Genomic DNA, 18,271 nt, shown 5'->3' on the forward strand with positions numbered 1-18,271 from the left:
TACATTTTAGGTTCCCCCATAAGGAAATAGTTGAATTCTCAATTTAACATAAAAACTCATTCAGACAGTGGGATGTAATTTTTTATTGCTCTATTGTGCTTGTCTCGCTGAGTTATGCGCAGTGTGAGCAGAAAGGGTGAACTTTCGTGGAATTCTTATTTTCTACTGAAATACATGAGGGAAAAATCTCTCCTGTTGTTCCTCAGTACATTGTAGGTTCCCCCATAAGGAAATAGTTGAATTCTTTTTTTTGAATGAGCAGCAGTGATATCTCGTGCTGACTTACTCTGAAAGAACTCTGTTTCTCTTGTTTCTGAGCTGAATTAAAATCTCTATGCAAGAAAACAGCTGCACAGAGCTGCACACAGCTTTACACTTGAACACTCATTCATACTCATCAGCCTGGAGGAATAAACCAAGCAAAACAAAGATTCAAGTGAGACTGACAATACACCAGGAAAAACAGGAGAGATGTTTTCCTTATGTTTTTCACCAGAGAATTACAATTCCATTCAAGTTCACCGTTTATGCTCGCAATGAGCATAAAGCACTTGTTTTCTTTCACAAATTCCTGAATTCACTAATTCAGTGCCCCCACTCTCCCCACACACACCGATTAAAGCAGATAACTTTTGAAATGTTTTTATTGTTTTTTCTTAAATAAAATTATTCCAGTTATTGATGAAAAAAATTCTATCTTGTTTCAGTGGTGTCGATTCATTTGCATGGTTGATTTGTTCTTATGCGTTTGGTGATGTGCAGTGGCACCATTACGCCTGTGGGTGGGGACACAGACCGTGTGATGAATATCAGGTGACGATCGATCACAGTCGACTCTCTGTTGGTCTATATTGAGGGGCACTGTGCGTATTCCGTTGCTTGATGAACACTGACCTGGTGTATTGTCAGTCTCATTTGAATCTTTGTTTTGCTATGTTTATTCCTCCAGGCTCATGTGTATGAATGAGTGTTCAAATGTAAAGCTGTGTTCAGCTCTGTGCAGCTGATTTCTTGCACGGAGACTTTAATTCAGATCAGAAAAAGGAGACACAAAGTTCTTTAAGAGTAAGTCAGCACAGATATCACTGCTGCTCCTTCAAAAAAAAAGATAACATCTCAACTTGTTGAGATAAGGCCCATAACCACAATAAAAAAAGAAATCCAAGTGGTTGAATGAGTTTTCTTTTCAAAATTTGTATGCGACTGTTTACTTTCATAGATGTCTTGATTCAGCTGAGGAACAAGACAGAGAAAAAAAAAAAATCCAACCTGTTATTCCACACACAATACAATTTGTTCAATAAAAAATGCTGCTGCTTGAAGAAAACAGACATCAAAGTGATGGAATGCGTGTTCAAACATTTTCAAAAACTTTGAAGTCTGAAGTTGTTTGTAAATAGACTTTTAGGTCTGATGATCAAAGCCGTTCAAACGCTTTGAAGTCTGAAGTTGTTTTTTAAACAGACTTGTAAGTCAGATTACAAACCAATTAAAGTGCTTCTGCAGCTGCTGGCGTTGCTGATGCTGCTTCTGCTGCTTGAATAACACTCAATTTACAGGGGAACACTAAAAAAGATATAAAAAAAAAACTCTTTATGAACACAGGAGGAGCAGAAAATATTTTTTCACGCCATGACTGATGACAGACCTCTGTTGGTCTGAGAGGGAGGGGCACTGTGCGTATTCCGTTGCTTAATGTACACTGACCTGGTGTATTGTCAGTTTCATTTGAATCTTTGTTTTGATATATTTATTCCTTCAGGCTCATGTGTATGAATGAGTGTTCAAGTGTAAAGCTGAGTGCAGCTCTGTGCAGCTGTTGTCTTGCATGGAGACTTTCATTCAGCTCAGAAACAGGAGAAACAGAGTTCTTTCAGAGTAAGTCAGCACAGATATCACAGCTGCTCCTTCAAAAAAAAAAAGATAACATCTCAACTTGTTTAGATAAGGCCCATAACCACAATAAAAAAAGAAATCCAAGTGGTTGAATGAGTTTTCTTTTCAAAATCTGTATGCTACTGTTTACTTTCATAGTTGTCTTGATTCAGCTGAGGAACAAGAGAGAAAAAAAAAAATCCAACCTGTTATTCCACACACAATCCAATTTGCTCAATAAAAAATGCTGCTGCTTGAAGAAAACAGACATCAAAGTGATGGAATGCGTGTTCAAACATTTTCAAAAACTTTGAAGTCTGAAGTTGTTTGTAAACAGACTTATAGGTCTGATGATCAAAACCGTTCAAACGCTTTGAAGTCTGAAGTTGTTTGTAAACAGACTTTTAGGTCTGATGATCAAAGCCGTTCAAACGCTTTGAAGTCTGAAGTTGTTTGTAAACAGACTTGTAAGTCTGATTACAAACCAATTAAAGTGCTTCTGCAGCTGCTGGCGTTGCTGATGCTGATTCTGATGCTTGAATAACACTCAATTTACTGGGGAACACTAGAAAAGATATAAAAAAAAAACTCTTTATGAACACAGGAGGAGCAGAAAATATTTTTTCACGCCATGACTGATGACAGACCTCTGTTGGTCTGAGAGGGAGGGGCACTGTGCGTATTCCGTTGCTTAATGTACACTGACCTGGTGTATTGTCAGTTTCATTTGAATCTTTGTTTTGCTGTGTTTATTCCTTCAGGCTCATGTGTATGAATGAGTGTTCAAGTGTAAAGCTGTGTGCAGCTCTGTGCAGCTGTTGTCTTGCATGGAGACTTTTATTCAGCTCAGAAACAGGAGAAACAGAGTTCTTTAAGAGTAAGTCAGCACAGATATAACTGCTGCTCCTTCAAAAAAAAAAAGACAACATCTCAACTAGTTTAGATAAGGCCCATAACCACAATAAAAAAAGAAATCCAAGTGGTTGAATGAGTTTTCTTTTCAAAATCTGTATGCGACTGTTTACTTTCATAGTTGTCTTGATTCAGCTGAGGAACAAGAGAGAAAAAAAATCCAACCTGTTATTCCACACAGAATACAATTTGTTCAATAAAAAATGCTGCTGCTTGAAGAAAACAGACATCAAATTGATGGAATTCGTGTTCAAACATTTTCAAAAACTTTGAAGTCTGAAGTTGTTTGTAAACAGACTTTTAGGTCTGATGATCAAAGCCGTTCAAATGCTTTGAAGTCTGAAGTTGTTTGTAAACAGATTTGTAAGTCTGATTACAAACCAATTAAAGTGCTTCAGCAGCTGCTGGCGTTGCTGATGCTGCTTCTGCTGCTTGAATGACACTCAATTTAATGGGGAACATTAAAAAAGATATTAAAAAAAACTCTTTATGAACACAGGAGGAGCAGAAAATATTTTTTCACGCCATGACTGATGACAGACCTCTGTTGGTCTGAGAGGGAGGGGCACTGTGCGTATTCCGTTGCTTAATGTACACTGACCTGGTGTATTGTCAGTTTCATTTGAATCTTTGTTTTGATATATTTATTCCTTCAGGCTCATGTGTATGAATGAGTGTTCAAGTGTAAAGCTGAGTGCAGCTCTGTGCAGCTGCTGTCTTGCATGGAGACTTTCATTCAGCTCAGAAACAAGAGAAACAGAGTTCTTTCAGAGTAAGTCAGCACAGATATCACAGCTGCTCCTTCAAAAAAAAAAAGACAACATCTCAACTTGTTTAGATAAGGCCCATAACCACAATAAAAAAAGAAATCCAAGTGGTTGAATGAGTTTTCTTTTCAAAATCTGTATGCGACTGTTTACTTTCATAGTTGTCTTGATTCAGCTGAGGAACAAGAGAGAAAAAAAAAATCCAACGTGTTATTCCACACACAATACAATTTGCTCAATAAAAAATGCTGCTGCTTGAAGAAAACAGACATCAAAGTGATGGAATGCGTGTTCAAACATTTTCAAAAACTTTGAAGTCTGAAGTTGTTTGTAAACAGACTTATAGGTTTGATGATCAAAGCCGTTCAAACGCTTTGAAGTCTGAAGTTGTTTGTAAACAGACTTGTAAGTCTGATGATCAAAGCCGTTCAAACGCTTTGAAGTCTGAAGTTGTTTGTAAGCAGACTTGTAAGTCTGATTACAAACCAATTAAAGTGCTTCTGCAGCTGCTGGCGTTGCTGATGCTGCTTCTGCTGCTTGAATAGCACTCAATTTACTGGGGAACACTAGAAAAGATATTAAAAAAAAACTCTTTATGAACACAGGAGGAGCAGAAAATATTTTCTCACGCCATGACTGATGACAGACTTCTGTTGGTCTGAGACAATTTCAACTTTGTCCTAGAGACATGGGGCCACTTGCTATTTCATCAAGAGCCCCAAAGAAGCGCCCACACCAAATTTGGGGTTTCTAATAATTGAAGAACGCAGAAACCCTAACCCTAATTTCAGCTAACCCTAACCCTAACCCTAGTTTCAGTCTTAACGCAACCCTAATTCAATGCAAGTCTATAGGTTGAAATTTCAACTTTGTCGTAGAGACATGGGGCCACTTGCATTTTCATCAAGAGCACCAAAGAAACACCCACGCAAAATTTGGGGCTTCTAGTACTTGAGGAAGACAGAAATCCTAACCCTAATTTCAACTAACCCTAACCCTAACCCTAGTTTCAGCCTTAACGTTAACCCTAATTCAATGCAAGTCTATGGGGTGAAATTTCAACTTTGTCCTAGAGACATGGGGCCACTTGCATTTTCATCAAGAGCCCCAAAGAAACACCCACGCAAAATTTGGGGTTTCTAATACTTGAGGAAGACAGAAACCCTAACCCTAATTGCAGCTAACCCTAACCCTAACCCTAACCCTAGTTTCAGCCTTAATGTTAACCCTAATTCAATTCAAGTCTGATGGGGTTAAAATTCATTCAGACAGTGGGATGTCTTTTTTTATTGCTCTATTGTGCTTCTCTCGCTGAGTTATGCGCAGTGTGAGCAGAAAGGGTGAACTTGAGTGGAATTGTTATTTTCTGCTGAAATACATGAGGGAAACATCTCTCATGTTGTTCCTGAGTACATTGTAGGTTCCCCCATAAAGAAATAGTTGAATTCTCAATTTAACATAAAAACTCATTCAGACAGTGGGATGTCATTTTTATTGCTCTATTGTGCTTCTCTCGCTGAGTTATGCGCAGTGTGAGCAGAAAGGGTGAACTTGAGTGGAATTGTTATTTTCTGCTGAAATACATGAGGGAAACATCTCTCCTGTTGTTCCTGAGTACATTGTAGGTTCCCCCATAAGGAAATAGTTGATTTCTCAATTTAACATGAAAACTCATTCAGACAGTGGGATGTCATTTTTTATTGCTCTATTGTGCTTCTCTCGCTGAGTTATGCACAGTGTGAGCAGAAAGGGTGAACTTTGAGTGGAATTGTTATTTTCTGCTGAAATACATGAGGGAAACATCTCTCCTGTTGTTCCTCAGTACATTGTAGGTTCCCCCATAAGGAAATAGTTGATTTCTCAATTTAACATGAAAACTCATTCAGACAGTGGGATGTCATTTTTTATTGCTCTATTGTGCTTCTCTCGCTGAATTATGCGCAGTGTGAGCAGAAAGGGTGAACTTTGAGTGGAACTGTTATTTTCTGCTGAAATACATGAGGGAAACAGCTCTCCTGTTGTTCCTCACTACATTGTAGGTTCCCCCATAAGGAAATAGTTGATTTCTCAATTTAACATGAAAACTCATTCAGACAGTGGGATGTCATTTTTTATTGCTCTATTGTGCTTCTCTCGCTGAGTTATGCGCAGTGTGAGCAGAAAGGGTGAACTTGAGTGGAATTGTTATTTTCTGCTGAAATACATGAGGGAAACATCTGTCCTGTTGTTCCTCAGTACATTGTAGGTTACCCCATAAGGAAATAGTTGATTTCTCAATTTAACATGAAAACTCATTCAGACAGTGGGATGTCATTTTTTATTGCTCTATTGTGCTTCTCTCGCTGAGTGATGCGCAGTGTGAGCAGAAAGGGTGAACTTTGAGTGGAACTGTTATTTTCTGCTGAAATACATGAGGGAAACATCTCTCCTGTTGTTCCTCTGTACATTGTAGGTTCCCCCATAAGGAAATAGTTGATTTCTCAATTTAACATGAAAACTCATTCAGACAGTGGGATGTCATTTTTTATTGCTCTATTGTGCTTCTCTCGCTGAATTATGCGCAGTGTGAGCAGAAAGGGTGAACTTTGAGTGGAACTGTTATTTTCTGCTGAAATACATGAGGGAAACATCTCTCCTGTTGTTCATGAGTACATTGTAGGTTCCCCCATAAGGAAATAGTTGAATTCTCAATTTAACATGAAAACTCATTCAGACAGTGGGATGTCATTTTTTATTGCTCTATTGTGCTTCTCTCGCTGAGTTATGCGCAGTGTGAGCAGAAAGGGTGAACTTGAGTGGAATTGTTATTTTCTGCTGAAATACATGAGGGAAACATCTCTCCTGTTGTTCCTCAGTACATTGTAGGTTCCCCCATAAGGAAATAGTTGAGTTCTCAATTTAACATGAAAACTCATTCAGACAGTGGGATGTCATTTTTTATTGCTCTATTGTGCTTCTCTCGCTGAGTGATGCGCAGTGTGAGCAGAAAGGGTGAACTTTGAGTGGAACTGTTATTTTCTGCTGAAATACATGAGGGAAACATCTCTCCTGTTGTTCCTCAGTACATTATAGGTTCCCCCATAAGGAAATAGTTGATTTCTCAATTTAACATGAAAACTCATTCAGACAGTGGGATGTCATTTTTTATTGCTCTATTGTGCTTCTCTCGCTGAGTTATGCGCAGTGTGAGCAGAAAGGGTGAACTTGAGTGGAATTGTTATTTTCTGCTGAAATACATGAGGGAAACATCTCTCCTGTTGTTCCTGAGTAAATTGTAGGTTCCCCCATAAGGAAATAGTTGAATTCTCAATTTAACATGAAAACTCATTCAGACAGTGGGATGTCATTTTTTATTGCTCTATTGTGCTTCTCTCGCTGAGTTATGCGCAGTGTGAGCAGAAAGGGTGAACTTGAGTGGAATTGTTATTTTCTGCTGAAATACATGAGGGAAACATCTGTCCTGTTGTTCCTCAGTACATTGTAGGTTACCCCATAAGGAAATAGTTGATTTCTCAATTTAACATGAAAACTCATTCAGACAGTGGGATGTCATTTTTTATTGCTCTATTGTGCTTCTCTCGCTGAGTGATGCGCAGTGTGAGCAGAAAGGGTGAACTTTGAGTGGAACTGTTATTTTCTGCTGAAATACATGAGGGAAACATCTCTCCTGTTGTTCCTCTGTACATTGTAGGTTCCCCCATAAGGAAATAGTTGATTTCTCAATTTAACATGAAAACTCATTCAGACAGTGGGATGTCATTTTTTATTGCTCTATTGTGCTTCTCTCGCTGAATTATGCGCAGTGTGAGCAGAAAGGGTGAACTTTGAGTGGAACTGTTATTTTCTGCTGAAATACATGAGGGAAACATCTCTCCTGTTGTTCATGAGTACATTGTAGGTTCCCCCATAAGGAAATAGTTGAATTCTCAATTTAACATGAAAACTCATTCAGACAGTGGGATGTCATTTTTTATTGCTCTATTGTGCTTCTCTCGCTGAGTTATGCGCAGTGTGAGCAGAAAGGGTGAACTTGAGTGGAATTGTTATTTTCTGCTGAAATACATGAGGGAAACATCTCTCCTGTTGTTCCTCAGTACATTGTAGGTTCCCCCATAAGGAAATAGTTGAGTTCTCAATTTAACATGAAAACTCATTCAGACAGTGGGATGTCATTTTTTATTGCTCTATTGTGCTTCTCTCGCTGAGTGATGCGCAGTGTGAGCAGAAAGGGTGAACTTTGAGTGGAACTGTTATTTTCTGCTGAAATACATGAGGGAAACATCTCTCCTGTTGTTCCTCAGTACATTGTAGGTTCCCCCATAAGGAAATAGTTGATTTCTCAATTTAACATGAAAACTCATTCAGACAGTGGGATGTCATTTTTTATTGCTCTATTGTGCTTCTCTCGCTGAGTTATGCGCAGTGTGAGCAGAAAGGGTGAACTTGAGTGGAATTGTTATTTTCTGCTGAAATACATGAGGGAAACATCTCTCCTGTTGTTCCTGAGTAAATTGTAGGTTCCCCCATAAGGAAATAGTTGAATTCTCAATTTAACATGAAAACTCATTCAGACAGTGGGATGTCATTTTTTATTGCTCTATTGTGCTTCTCTCGCTGAGTTATGCGCAGTGTGAGCAGAAAGGGTGAACTTGAGTGGAATTGTTATTTTCTGCAGAAATACATGAGGGAAACATCTCTCCTGTTGTTGCTCTGTACATTGTAGGTTCCCCCATAAGGAAATAGTTGATTTCCCAATTTAACATGAAAACTCATTCAGACAGTGGAATGTCATTTTTTATTGCTCTATTGTGCTTCTCTCGCTGAGTTATGCGCAGTGTGAGCAGAAAGGGTGAACTTGAGTGGAATTGTTATTTTCTGCTGAAATACATGAGGGAAACATCTCTCCTGTTGTTCCTCACTACATTGTAGGTTCCCCCATAAGGAAATAGTTGAATTCTTTTTTTTGAAGGAGCATCAGTGATATCTGTGCTGACTGACTGTAAAATAACTCCTAATTCATTTCAGAAACAGAAGAAAAATCCTGTTTCTGAAATGAATTAAAGTCTCTATGCAAGAAAACGGCTGCACTGAGCTGCACACAGCCTTAAACTTGAACATTCATTCATACTCATCTGCCTGGAGGAATAAACAAAGCAAAACTAAGATTCAAATGAGACTGACAATAGAGGAACAACAGGAAAGATTTTTTCCTTATTTTTTCCACCAGAGAATTACAATTCTATTCAAGTTCACCGTTTATGCTCGTAATGAGCATAAAGCACTTGTTTTCGTTCACAAATTCCTGAATTCACTAATTCAGTGCCCCCACTCCCCCTACACACACCGATTAAAGCAGATAACTTTTGAAATGTTTTTATTGTTTTTTCTTAAATAAAATTATTCCAGTTATTGATGAAAAAATTTCTATCTTGTTTCAGTGGTGTCGATTCATTTGCATGGTTGATTTGTTCTTATGCGTTTGGTGATGTGCAGTGGCACCATTACGCCTGTGGGTGGGGACACAGACCGTGTGATGAATATCAGGTGACGATCGATCACAGTCGACTCTCTGTTGGTCTATATTGAGGGGCACTGTGCGTATTCAGTTGCTTGATGAACACTGACCTGGTGTATTGTCAGTCTCATTTGAATCTTTGTTTTGCTATGTTTATTCCTCCAGGCTCATGTGTATGAATGAGTGTTCAAATGTAAAGCTGTGTTCAGCTCTGTGCAGCTGATTTCTTGCATGGAGACTTTAATTCAGATCAGAAAAAGGAGACACAAAGTTCTTTAAGAGTAAGTCAGCACAGATATCACTGCTGCTCCTTCAAAAAAAAAGATAACATCTCAACTTGTTGAGATAAGGCCCATAACCACAATAAAAAAAGAAATCCAAGTGGTTGAATGAGTTTTCTTTTCAAAATTTGTATGCGACTGTTTACTTTCATAGATGTCTTGATTCAGCTGAGGAACAAGACAGAGAAAAAAAAAAATCCAACCTGTTATTCCACACACAATACAATTTGTTCAATAAAAAATGCTGCTGCTTGAAGAAAACAGACATCAAAGTGATGGAATGCGTGTTCAAACATTTTCAAAAACTTTGAAGTCTGAAGTTGTTTGTAAATAGACTTTTAGGTCTGATGATCAAAGCCGTTCAAACGCTTTGAAGTCTGAAGTTGTTTTTTAAACAGACTTGTAAGTCAGATTACAAACCAATTAAAGTGCTTCTGCAGCTGCTGGCGTTGCTGATGCTGCTTCTGCTGCTTGAATAACACTCAATTTACAGGGGAACACTAAAAAAGATATAAAAAAAAAACTCTTTATGAACACAGGAGGAGCAGAAAATATTTTTTCACGCCATGACTGATGACAGACCTCTGTTGGTCTGAGAGGGAGGGGCACTGTGCGTATTCCGTTGCTTAATGTACACTGACCTGGTGTATTGTCAGTTTCATTTGAATCTTTGTTTTGATATATTTATTCCTTCAGGCTCATGTGTATGAATGAGTGTTCAAGTGTAAAGCTGAGTGCAGCTCTGTGCAGCTGTTGTCTTGCATGGAGACTTTCATTCAGCTCAGAAACAGGAGAAACAGAGTTCTTTCAGAGTAAGTCAGCACAGATATCACAGCTGCTCCTTCAAAAAAAAAGACAACATCTCAACTTGTTGAGATAAGGCCCATAACCACAATAAAAAAAGAAATCCAAGTGGTTGAATGAGTTTTCTTTTCAAAATCTGTATGCGACTGTTTACTTTCATAGTTGTCTTGATTCAGCTGAGGAACAAGAGAGAAAAAAAAAAATCCAACGTGTTATTCCACACACAATACAATTTGCTCAATAAAAAATGCTGCTGCTTGAAGAAAACAGACATCAAAGTGATGGAATGCGTGTTCAAACATTTTCAAAAACTTTGAAGTCTGAAGTGGTTTGTAAACAGACTTATAGGTTTGATGATCAAAACCGTTCAAACGCTTTGAAGTCTGAAGTTGTTTGTAAACAGACTTTTAGGTCTGATGATCAAAGCCGTTCAAACGTTTTGAAGTCTGAAGTTGTTTGTAAACAGACTTGTAAGTCTGATTACAAACCAATTAAAGTGCTTCTGCAGCTGCTGGCGTTGCTGATGCTGCTTCTGCTGCTTGAATAACACTCAATTTACTGGGGAACACTAGAAAAGATATTAAAAAAAAACTCTTTATGAACACAGGAGGAGCAGAAAATATTTTTTCACGCCATGACTGATGACAGACCTCTGTTGGTCTGAGAGGGAGGGGCACTGTGCGTATTCCGTTGCTTAATGTACACTGACCTGGTGTATTGTCAGTTTCATTTGAATCTTTGTTTTGATATACTTATTCCTTCAGGCTCATGTGTATGAATGAGTGTTCAAGTGTAAAGCTGAGTGCAGCTCTGTGCAGCTGCTGTCTTGCATGGAGACTTTCATTCAGCTCAGAAACAGGAGAAACAGAGTTCTTTCAGAGTAAGTCAGCACAGATATCACAGCTGCTCCTTCAAAAAAAAAAAGACAACATCTCAACTTGTTTAGATAAGGCCCATAACCACAATAAAAAAAGAAATCCAAGTGGTTGAATGAGTTTTCTTTTCAAAATCTGTATGCGACTGTTTACTTTCATAGTTGTCTTGATTCAGCTGAGGAACAAGAGAGAAAAAAAAAATCCAACGTGTTATTCCACACACAATACAATTTGCTCAATAAAAAAATGCTGCTGCTTGAAGAAAACAGACATCAAAGTGATGGAATGCGTGTTCAAACATTTTCAAAAACTTTGAAGTCTGAAGTGGTTTGTAAACAGACTTATAGGTTTGATGATCAAAGCCGTTCAAACGCTTTGAAGTCTGAAGTTGTTTGTAAACAGACTTTTAGGTCTGATGATCAAAGCCGTTCAAACGTTTTGAAGTCTGAAGTTGTTTGTAAACAGACTTGTAAGTCTGATTACAAACCAATTAAAGTGCTTCTGCAGCTGCTGGCGTTGCTGATGCTGCTTCTGCTGCTTGAATAACACTCAATTTACTGGGGAACACTAGAAAAGATATTAAAAAAAAACTCTTTATGAACACAGGAGGAGCAGAAAATATTTTCTCACGCCATGACTTCTGTTGGTCTGAGACAATTTCAACTTTGTCCTAGAGACATGGGGCCACTTGCTATTTCATCAAGAGCCCCAAAGAAGCGCCCACACCAAATTTGGGGTTTCTAATAATTGAAGAACGCAGAAACCCTAACCCTAATTTCAGCTAACCCTAACACTAACCCTAGTTTCAGTCTTAACGCAACCCTAATTCAATGCAAGTCTATAGGTTGAAATTTCAACTTTGTCGTAGAGACATGGGGCCACTTGCATTTTCATCAAGAGCACCAAAGAAACACCCACGCAAAATTTGGGGCTTCTAGTACTTGAGGAACGGAGAAATCCTAACCCTAATTTCAACTAACCCTAACCCTAACCCTAGTTTCAGCCTTAACGTTAACCCTAATTCAATGCAAGTCTATGGGGTGAAATTTCAACTTTGTCCTAGAGACATGGGGCCACTTGCATTTTCATCAAGAGCCCCAAAGAAACACCCACGCAAAATTTGGTTCTTCTAGTACTTGAGGAACGCAGAAACCCTAACCCTAATTTCAACTAACCCTAACCCTAACCCTAGTTTCAGCCTTAACGTTAACCCTAATTCAATGCAAGTCTATGGGGTGAAATTTCAACTTTGTCCTAGAGACATGGGGCCACTTGCTATTTCATCAAGAGCCCCAAAGAAGCGCCCACGCCAAATTTGGGGTTTCTAATACTTGAGGAAGACAGAAACCCTAACCCTAATTTCAGCTAACCCTAACCCTAACCCTAGTTTCAGTCTTAACGCAACTCTAATTCAATGCAAGTCTATAGGTTGAAATTTCAACTTTGTCGTAGAGACATGGGGCCAATTGCATTTTCATCAAGAGCACCAAAGAAACACCCACGCAAAATTTGGGGCTTCTAGTACTTGAGGAACGCAGAAACCCTAACCCTAATTTCAACTAACCCTAACCCTAACCCTAGTTTAAGCCTTAACGTTAACCCTAATTCAATGCAAGTCTATGGGGTGAAATTTCAACTTTGTCCTAGAGACATGGGACCACTTGCATTTTCATCAAGAGCCCCAAAGAAAGACCCACGCAAAATTTGGGGCTTCTAGTACTTGAGGAACGCAGAAACCCTAACCCTAATTTCAACTAACCCTAACCCTAACCCTAGTTTCAGCCTTAAGGTTAACACTAATTCAATGCAAGTCTATGGGGTGAAATTTCAACTTTGTCCTAGAGACATGCGGCCACTTGCTATTTCATCAAGAGCCCCGAAGAAGCGCCCACGCCAAATTTGGGGTTTCTAATACTTGAGGAAGACAGAAACCGTAACCCTAATTTCAGCTAACCCTAACCCTAACCCTAACCCTAGTTTCAGCCTTAATGTTAACCTTAATTCAATTCAAGTCTGATGGGGTTAAAATTCATTCAGACAGTGGCATGTCTTTTTTTATTGCTCTATTGTGCTTCTCTCGCTGAGTTATGCGCAGTGTGAGCAGAAAGGGTGAACTTGAGTGGAATTGTTATTTTCTGCTGAAATACATGAGGGAAACATCTCTCCTGTTGTTCCTGAGTACATTGTAGGTTCCCCCATAAGGAAATAGTTGAATTCTCAATTTAACATGAAAACTCATTCAGACAGTGGGATGTCATTTTTTATTGCTCTATTGTGCTTCTCTCGCTGAGTTATGCGCAGTGTGAGCAGAAAGGGTGAACTTGAGTGGAATTGTTATTTTCTGCTGAAATACATGAGGGAAACATCTGTCCTGTTGTTCCTCAGTGCATTGTAGGTTCCCCCATAAGGAAATAGTTGATTTCTCAATTTAACATGAAAACTCATTCAGACAGTGGGATGTCATTTTTTATTGCTCTATTGTGCTTCTCTCGCTGAGTTATGCGCAGTGTGAGCAGAAAGGGTGAACTTGAGTGGAATTGTTATTTTCTGCTGAAATACATGAGGGAAACATCTCTCCTGTTGTTCCTCAGTACATTGTAGGTTCCCCCATAAGGAAATAGTTGATTTCTCAATTTAACATGAAAACTCATTCAGACAGTGGGATGTCATTTTTTATTGCTCTATTGTGCTTCTCTCGCTGAGTTATGCGCAGTGTGAGCAGAAAGGGTGAACTTGAGTGGAATTGTTATTTTCTCCTGAAATACATGAGGGAAACATCTCTCCTGTTGTTCCTCAGTACACTGTAGGTTCCCCCATAAGGAAATAGTTGATTTCTCAATTTAACATGAAAACTCATTCAGACAGTGGGATGTCATTTTTTATTGCTCTATTGTGCTTCTCTCGCTGAGTTATGCGCAGTGTGAGCAGAAAGGGTGAACTTGAGTGGAATTGTTATTTTCTGCTGAAATACATGAGGGAAACATCTCTCCTGTTGTTCCTCAGTACATTGTAGGTTCCCCCATAAGGAAATAGTTGAGTTCTCAATTTAACATGAAAACTCATTCAGACAGTGGGATGTCATTTTTTATTGCTCTATTGTGCTTCTCTCGCTGAGTTATGCGCAGTGTGAGCAGAAAGGGTGAACTTGAGTGGAATTGTTATTTTCTACTGAAATACATGAGGGAAACATCTGTCCTGTTGTTCCTCAGTACATTGTAGGTTCCCCCATAAGGAAATAGTTGATTTCTCAATTTAACATGAAAACTCATTCAGACAGTGGGATGTCATTTTTATTGCTCTATTGTGCTTCTCTCGCTGAGTTATGCGCAGTGTGAGCAGAAAGGGTGAACTTGAGTGGAATTGTTATTTTCTGCTGAAATACATGAGGGAAACATCTCTCCTGTTGTTCCTGAGTACATTGTAGGTTCCCCCATAAGGAAATAGTTGATTTCTCAATTTAACATGAAAACTCATTCAGACAGTGGGATGTCATTTTTTATTGCTCTATTGTGCTTCTCTCGCTGAGTTATGCGCAGTGTGAGCAGAAAGGGTGAACTTGAGTGGAATTGTTATTTTCTGCTGAAATACATGAGGGAAACATCTCTCCTGTTGTTCCTCACTAAATTGTAGGTTCCCCCATAAGGAAATAGTTGATTTCTCAATTTAACATGAAAAATCATTCAGACAGTGGGATGTCATTTTTTTATTGCTCTATTGTGCTTCTCTCGCTGAGTTATGCGCAGTGTGAGCAGAAAGGGTGAACTTGAGTGGAATTGTTATTTTCTGCTGAAATACATGAGGGAAACATCTCTCCTGTTGTTCCTGAGTACATTGTAGGTTCCCCCATAAGGAAATAGTTGAATTCTCAATTTAACATGAAAACTCATTTAGACAGTGGGATGTCATTTTTTATTGCTCTATTGTGCTTCTCTCGCTGAGTTATGCGCAGTGTGAGCAGAAAGGGTGAACTTGAGTGGAATTGTTATTTTCTGCTGAAATACATGAGGGAAACATCTGTCCTGTTGTTCCTCAGTACATTGTAGGTTCCCCCATAAGGAAATAGTTGATTTCTCAATTTAACATGAAAACTCATTCAGACAGTGGGATGTCATTTTTTATTGCTCTATTGTGCTTCTCTCGCTGAGTTATGCGCAGTGTGAGCAGAAAGGGTGAACTTGAGTGGAATTGTTATTTTCTGCTGAAATACATGAGGGAAACATCTCTCCTGTTGTTCCTCAGTACATTGTAGGTTCCCCCATAAGGAAATAGTTGATTTCTCAATTTAACATGAAAACTCATTCAGACAGTGGGATGTCATTTTTTATTGCTCTATTGTGCTTCTCTCGCTGAGTTATGCGCAGTGTGAGCAGAAAGGGTGAACTTGAGTGGAATTGTTATTTTCTGCTGAAATACATGAGGGAAACATCTCTCCTGTTGTTCCTCAGTACATTGTAGGTTCCCCCATAAGGAAATAGTTGAGTTCTCAATTTAACATGAAAACTCATTCAGACAGTGGGATGTCATTTTTTATTGCTCTATTGTGCTTCTCTCGCTGAGTTATGCGCAGTGTGAGCAGAAAGGGTGAACTTGAGTGGAATTGTTATTTTCTGCTGAAATACATGAGGGAAACATCTCTCCTGTTGTTCCTCAGTAGATTGTAGGTTCCCCCATAAGGAAATAGTTGATTTCTCAATTTAACATGAAAACTCATTCAGACAGTGGGATGTCATTTTTATTGCTCTATTGTGCTTCTCTCGCTGAGTTATGCGCAGTGTGAGCAGAAAGGGTGAACTTGAGTGGAATTGTTATTTTCTGCTGAAATACATGAGGGAAACATCTCTCCTGTTGTTCCTGAGTACATTGTAGGTTCCCCCATAAAGAAATAGTTGATTTCTCAATTTAACATGAAAACTCATTCAGACAGTGGGATGTCATTTTTTATTGCTCTATTGTGCTTCTCTCGCTGAGTTATGCGCAGTGTGAGCAGAAAGGGTGAACTTGAGTGGAATTGTTATTTTCTGCTGAAAAACATGAGGAATACATCTCTCCTGTTGTTCCTCAGTACATTGTAGGTTCCCCCATAAGGAAATAGTTGATTTCTCAATTTAACATGAAAACTCATTCAGACAGTGGGATGTCATTTTTTATTGCTCTATTGTGCTTCTCTCGCTGAATTATGCGCAGTGTGAGCAGAAAGGGTGAACTTTGAGTGGAACTGTTATTTTCTGCTGAAATACATGAGGGAAACATCTCTCCTGTTGTCCCTCAGTACATTGTAGGTTCCCCCATAAGGAAATAGTTGATTTTACAATTTAACATGAAAACTCATTCAGACAGTGGGATGTCATTTTTTATTGCTCTATTGTGCTTCTCTCGCTGAGTTATGCGCAGTGTGAGCAGAAAGGGTGAACTTGAGTGGAATTGTTATTTTCTGCTGAAATACATGAGGGAAACATCTCTCCTGTTGTCCCTCAGTACATTGTAGGTTCCCCCATAAGGAAATAGTTGAATTCTTTTTTTCGAAAGAGCAGCAGTGATATCTGTGCTGACTTACTCTGAAAGAACTCTGTTTCTCCTGTTTCTGAGCTGAATGAAACTCTCCATGCAAGAAAACAGCTGCACACAGCTGCACACAGCTTTACACTTGAACACTCATTCATACACATGAGCCTGAAGGAATAAACAGAGGTCTGTCATCAGTCATGGCGTGAAAAAATATTTTCTGCTCCTCCTGTGTTCATAAAGAGTTTTTTTTTTATATCTTTTTTAATGTTCCCCAGTAAATTGAGTGTTATTCAAGCAGCAGAAGCAGCATCAGCAACGCCAGCAGCTGCTGAAGCACTTTAATTGGTTTGTAATCAGACTTACAAGTCTGTTTACAAACAACTTCAGACTTCAAAGCGTTTGAACGGCTTTGATCAACAGACCTAAAAATCTGTTTACAAACAACTTCAGACTTCAAAGTTTTTGAAAATGTTTGCACACACATTCCATCACTTTGATGTCTGTTTTCTTCAAGCAGCAGCATTTTTTATTGAGCAAATTGTATTCTGTGTGGAATAACAGGTTGGATTTTTTTTCTCTCTTGTTCCTCAACTGAATCAAGACATCTATGAAAGTAAACAGTCGCATACAAATTTTGAAAAGAAAACTCATTCAACAACTTGGATTTCTTCTTTTATTGTGGTTATGGGCCTTATCTCAACAAGTTGAGATGTTTTCTTTTTTGTTGAAGGAGCAGCTGTGATATCTGTGCTGACTTTCTCTGAAAGAACTCTGTTTCTCCTGTTTCTGAGCTGAATGAAAGTCTCCATGCAAGACAACAGCTGCACACAGCTGCACACAGCTTTACACTTGAACACTCATTCATACACATCAGCCTGAAGGAATAAACAGAGGTCTATCAACAGTCATGGCGTGAAAAAATATTTTCTGCTCCCCCTGTGTTCATAAAGAGTTTTTGTTTTATATCTTTTTTAATGTTCCCCAGTAAATTGAGTGTTATTCAAGCAGCAGAAGCAGCATCAGCAACGCCAGCAGCTGCTGAAGCACTTTAATTGGTTTGTAATCAGACTTACAAGTCTGTTTACAAACAACTTCAGACTTCAAAGCGTTTGAACGGCTTTGATCATCAGACCTAAAAGTCTGTTTACAAACAACTTCAGACTTCAAAGCGTTTGAACGGCTTTGATCATCAGACCTAAAAGTCTGTTTACAAACAACTTCAGACTTCAAAGTTTTTGAAAATGTTTGAACACGCATTCCATCACTTTGATGTCTATTTTCTTCAATCAGCAGCATTTTTTATTGAGCAAATTGTATTCTGTGTGGAATAACAGGTTGGATTTTTTTTTTCTCTTTTGTTCCTCAGCTGAATCAAGACATCTATGAAAGTAAACAGTCGCATACAGATTTTGAAAAGAAAACTCATTCAACCACTTGGATTTCTTCTTTTATTGTGGTTATGGGCCTTATCTCAACAAGTTGAGATGTTTTCTTTTTTGTTGAAGGAGCAGCTGTGATATCTGTGCTGACTTACTCTGAAAGAACTCTGTTTCTCCTGTTTCTGAGCTGAATGAAAGTCTCCATGCAAGACAACAGCTGCACAGAGCTGAACACAGCTTTACACTTGAACACTCATTCATACACATGAGCCTGGAGGAATAAACATAGCAAAACAAAGATTCAAATGAAACTGACAATACACCAGGTCAGTGTTCATCAAGCAACGGAATACGCACA

The sequence above is a fragment of the Nelusetta ayraudi genome, unplaced genomic scaffold, assembly GCF_046127955.1.
Source record: "Nelusetta ayraudi isolate G7.1 ecotype Tasmania unplaced genomic scaffold, CSIRO-AGI_Nayr_v1 ptg000018l, whole genome shotgun sequence".
Taxonomy (NCBI): domain Eukaryota; kingdom Metazoa; phylum Chordata; class Actinopteri; order Tetraodontiformes; family Monacanthidae; genus Nelusetta; species Nelusetta ayraudi.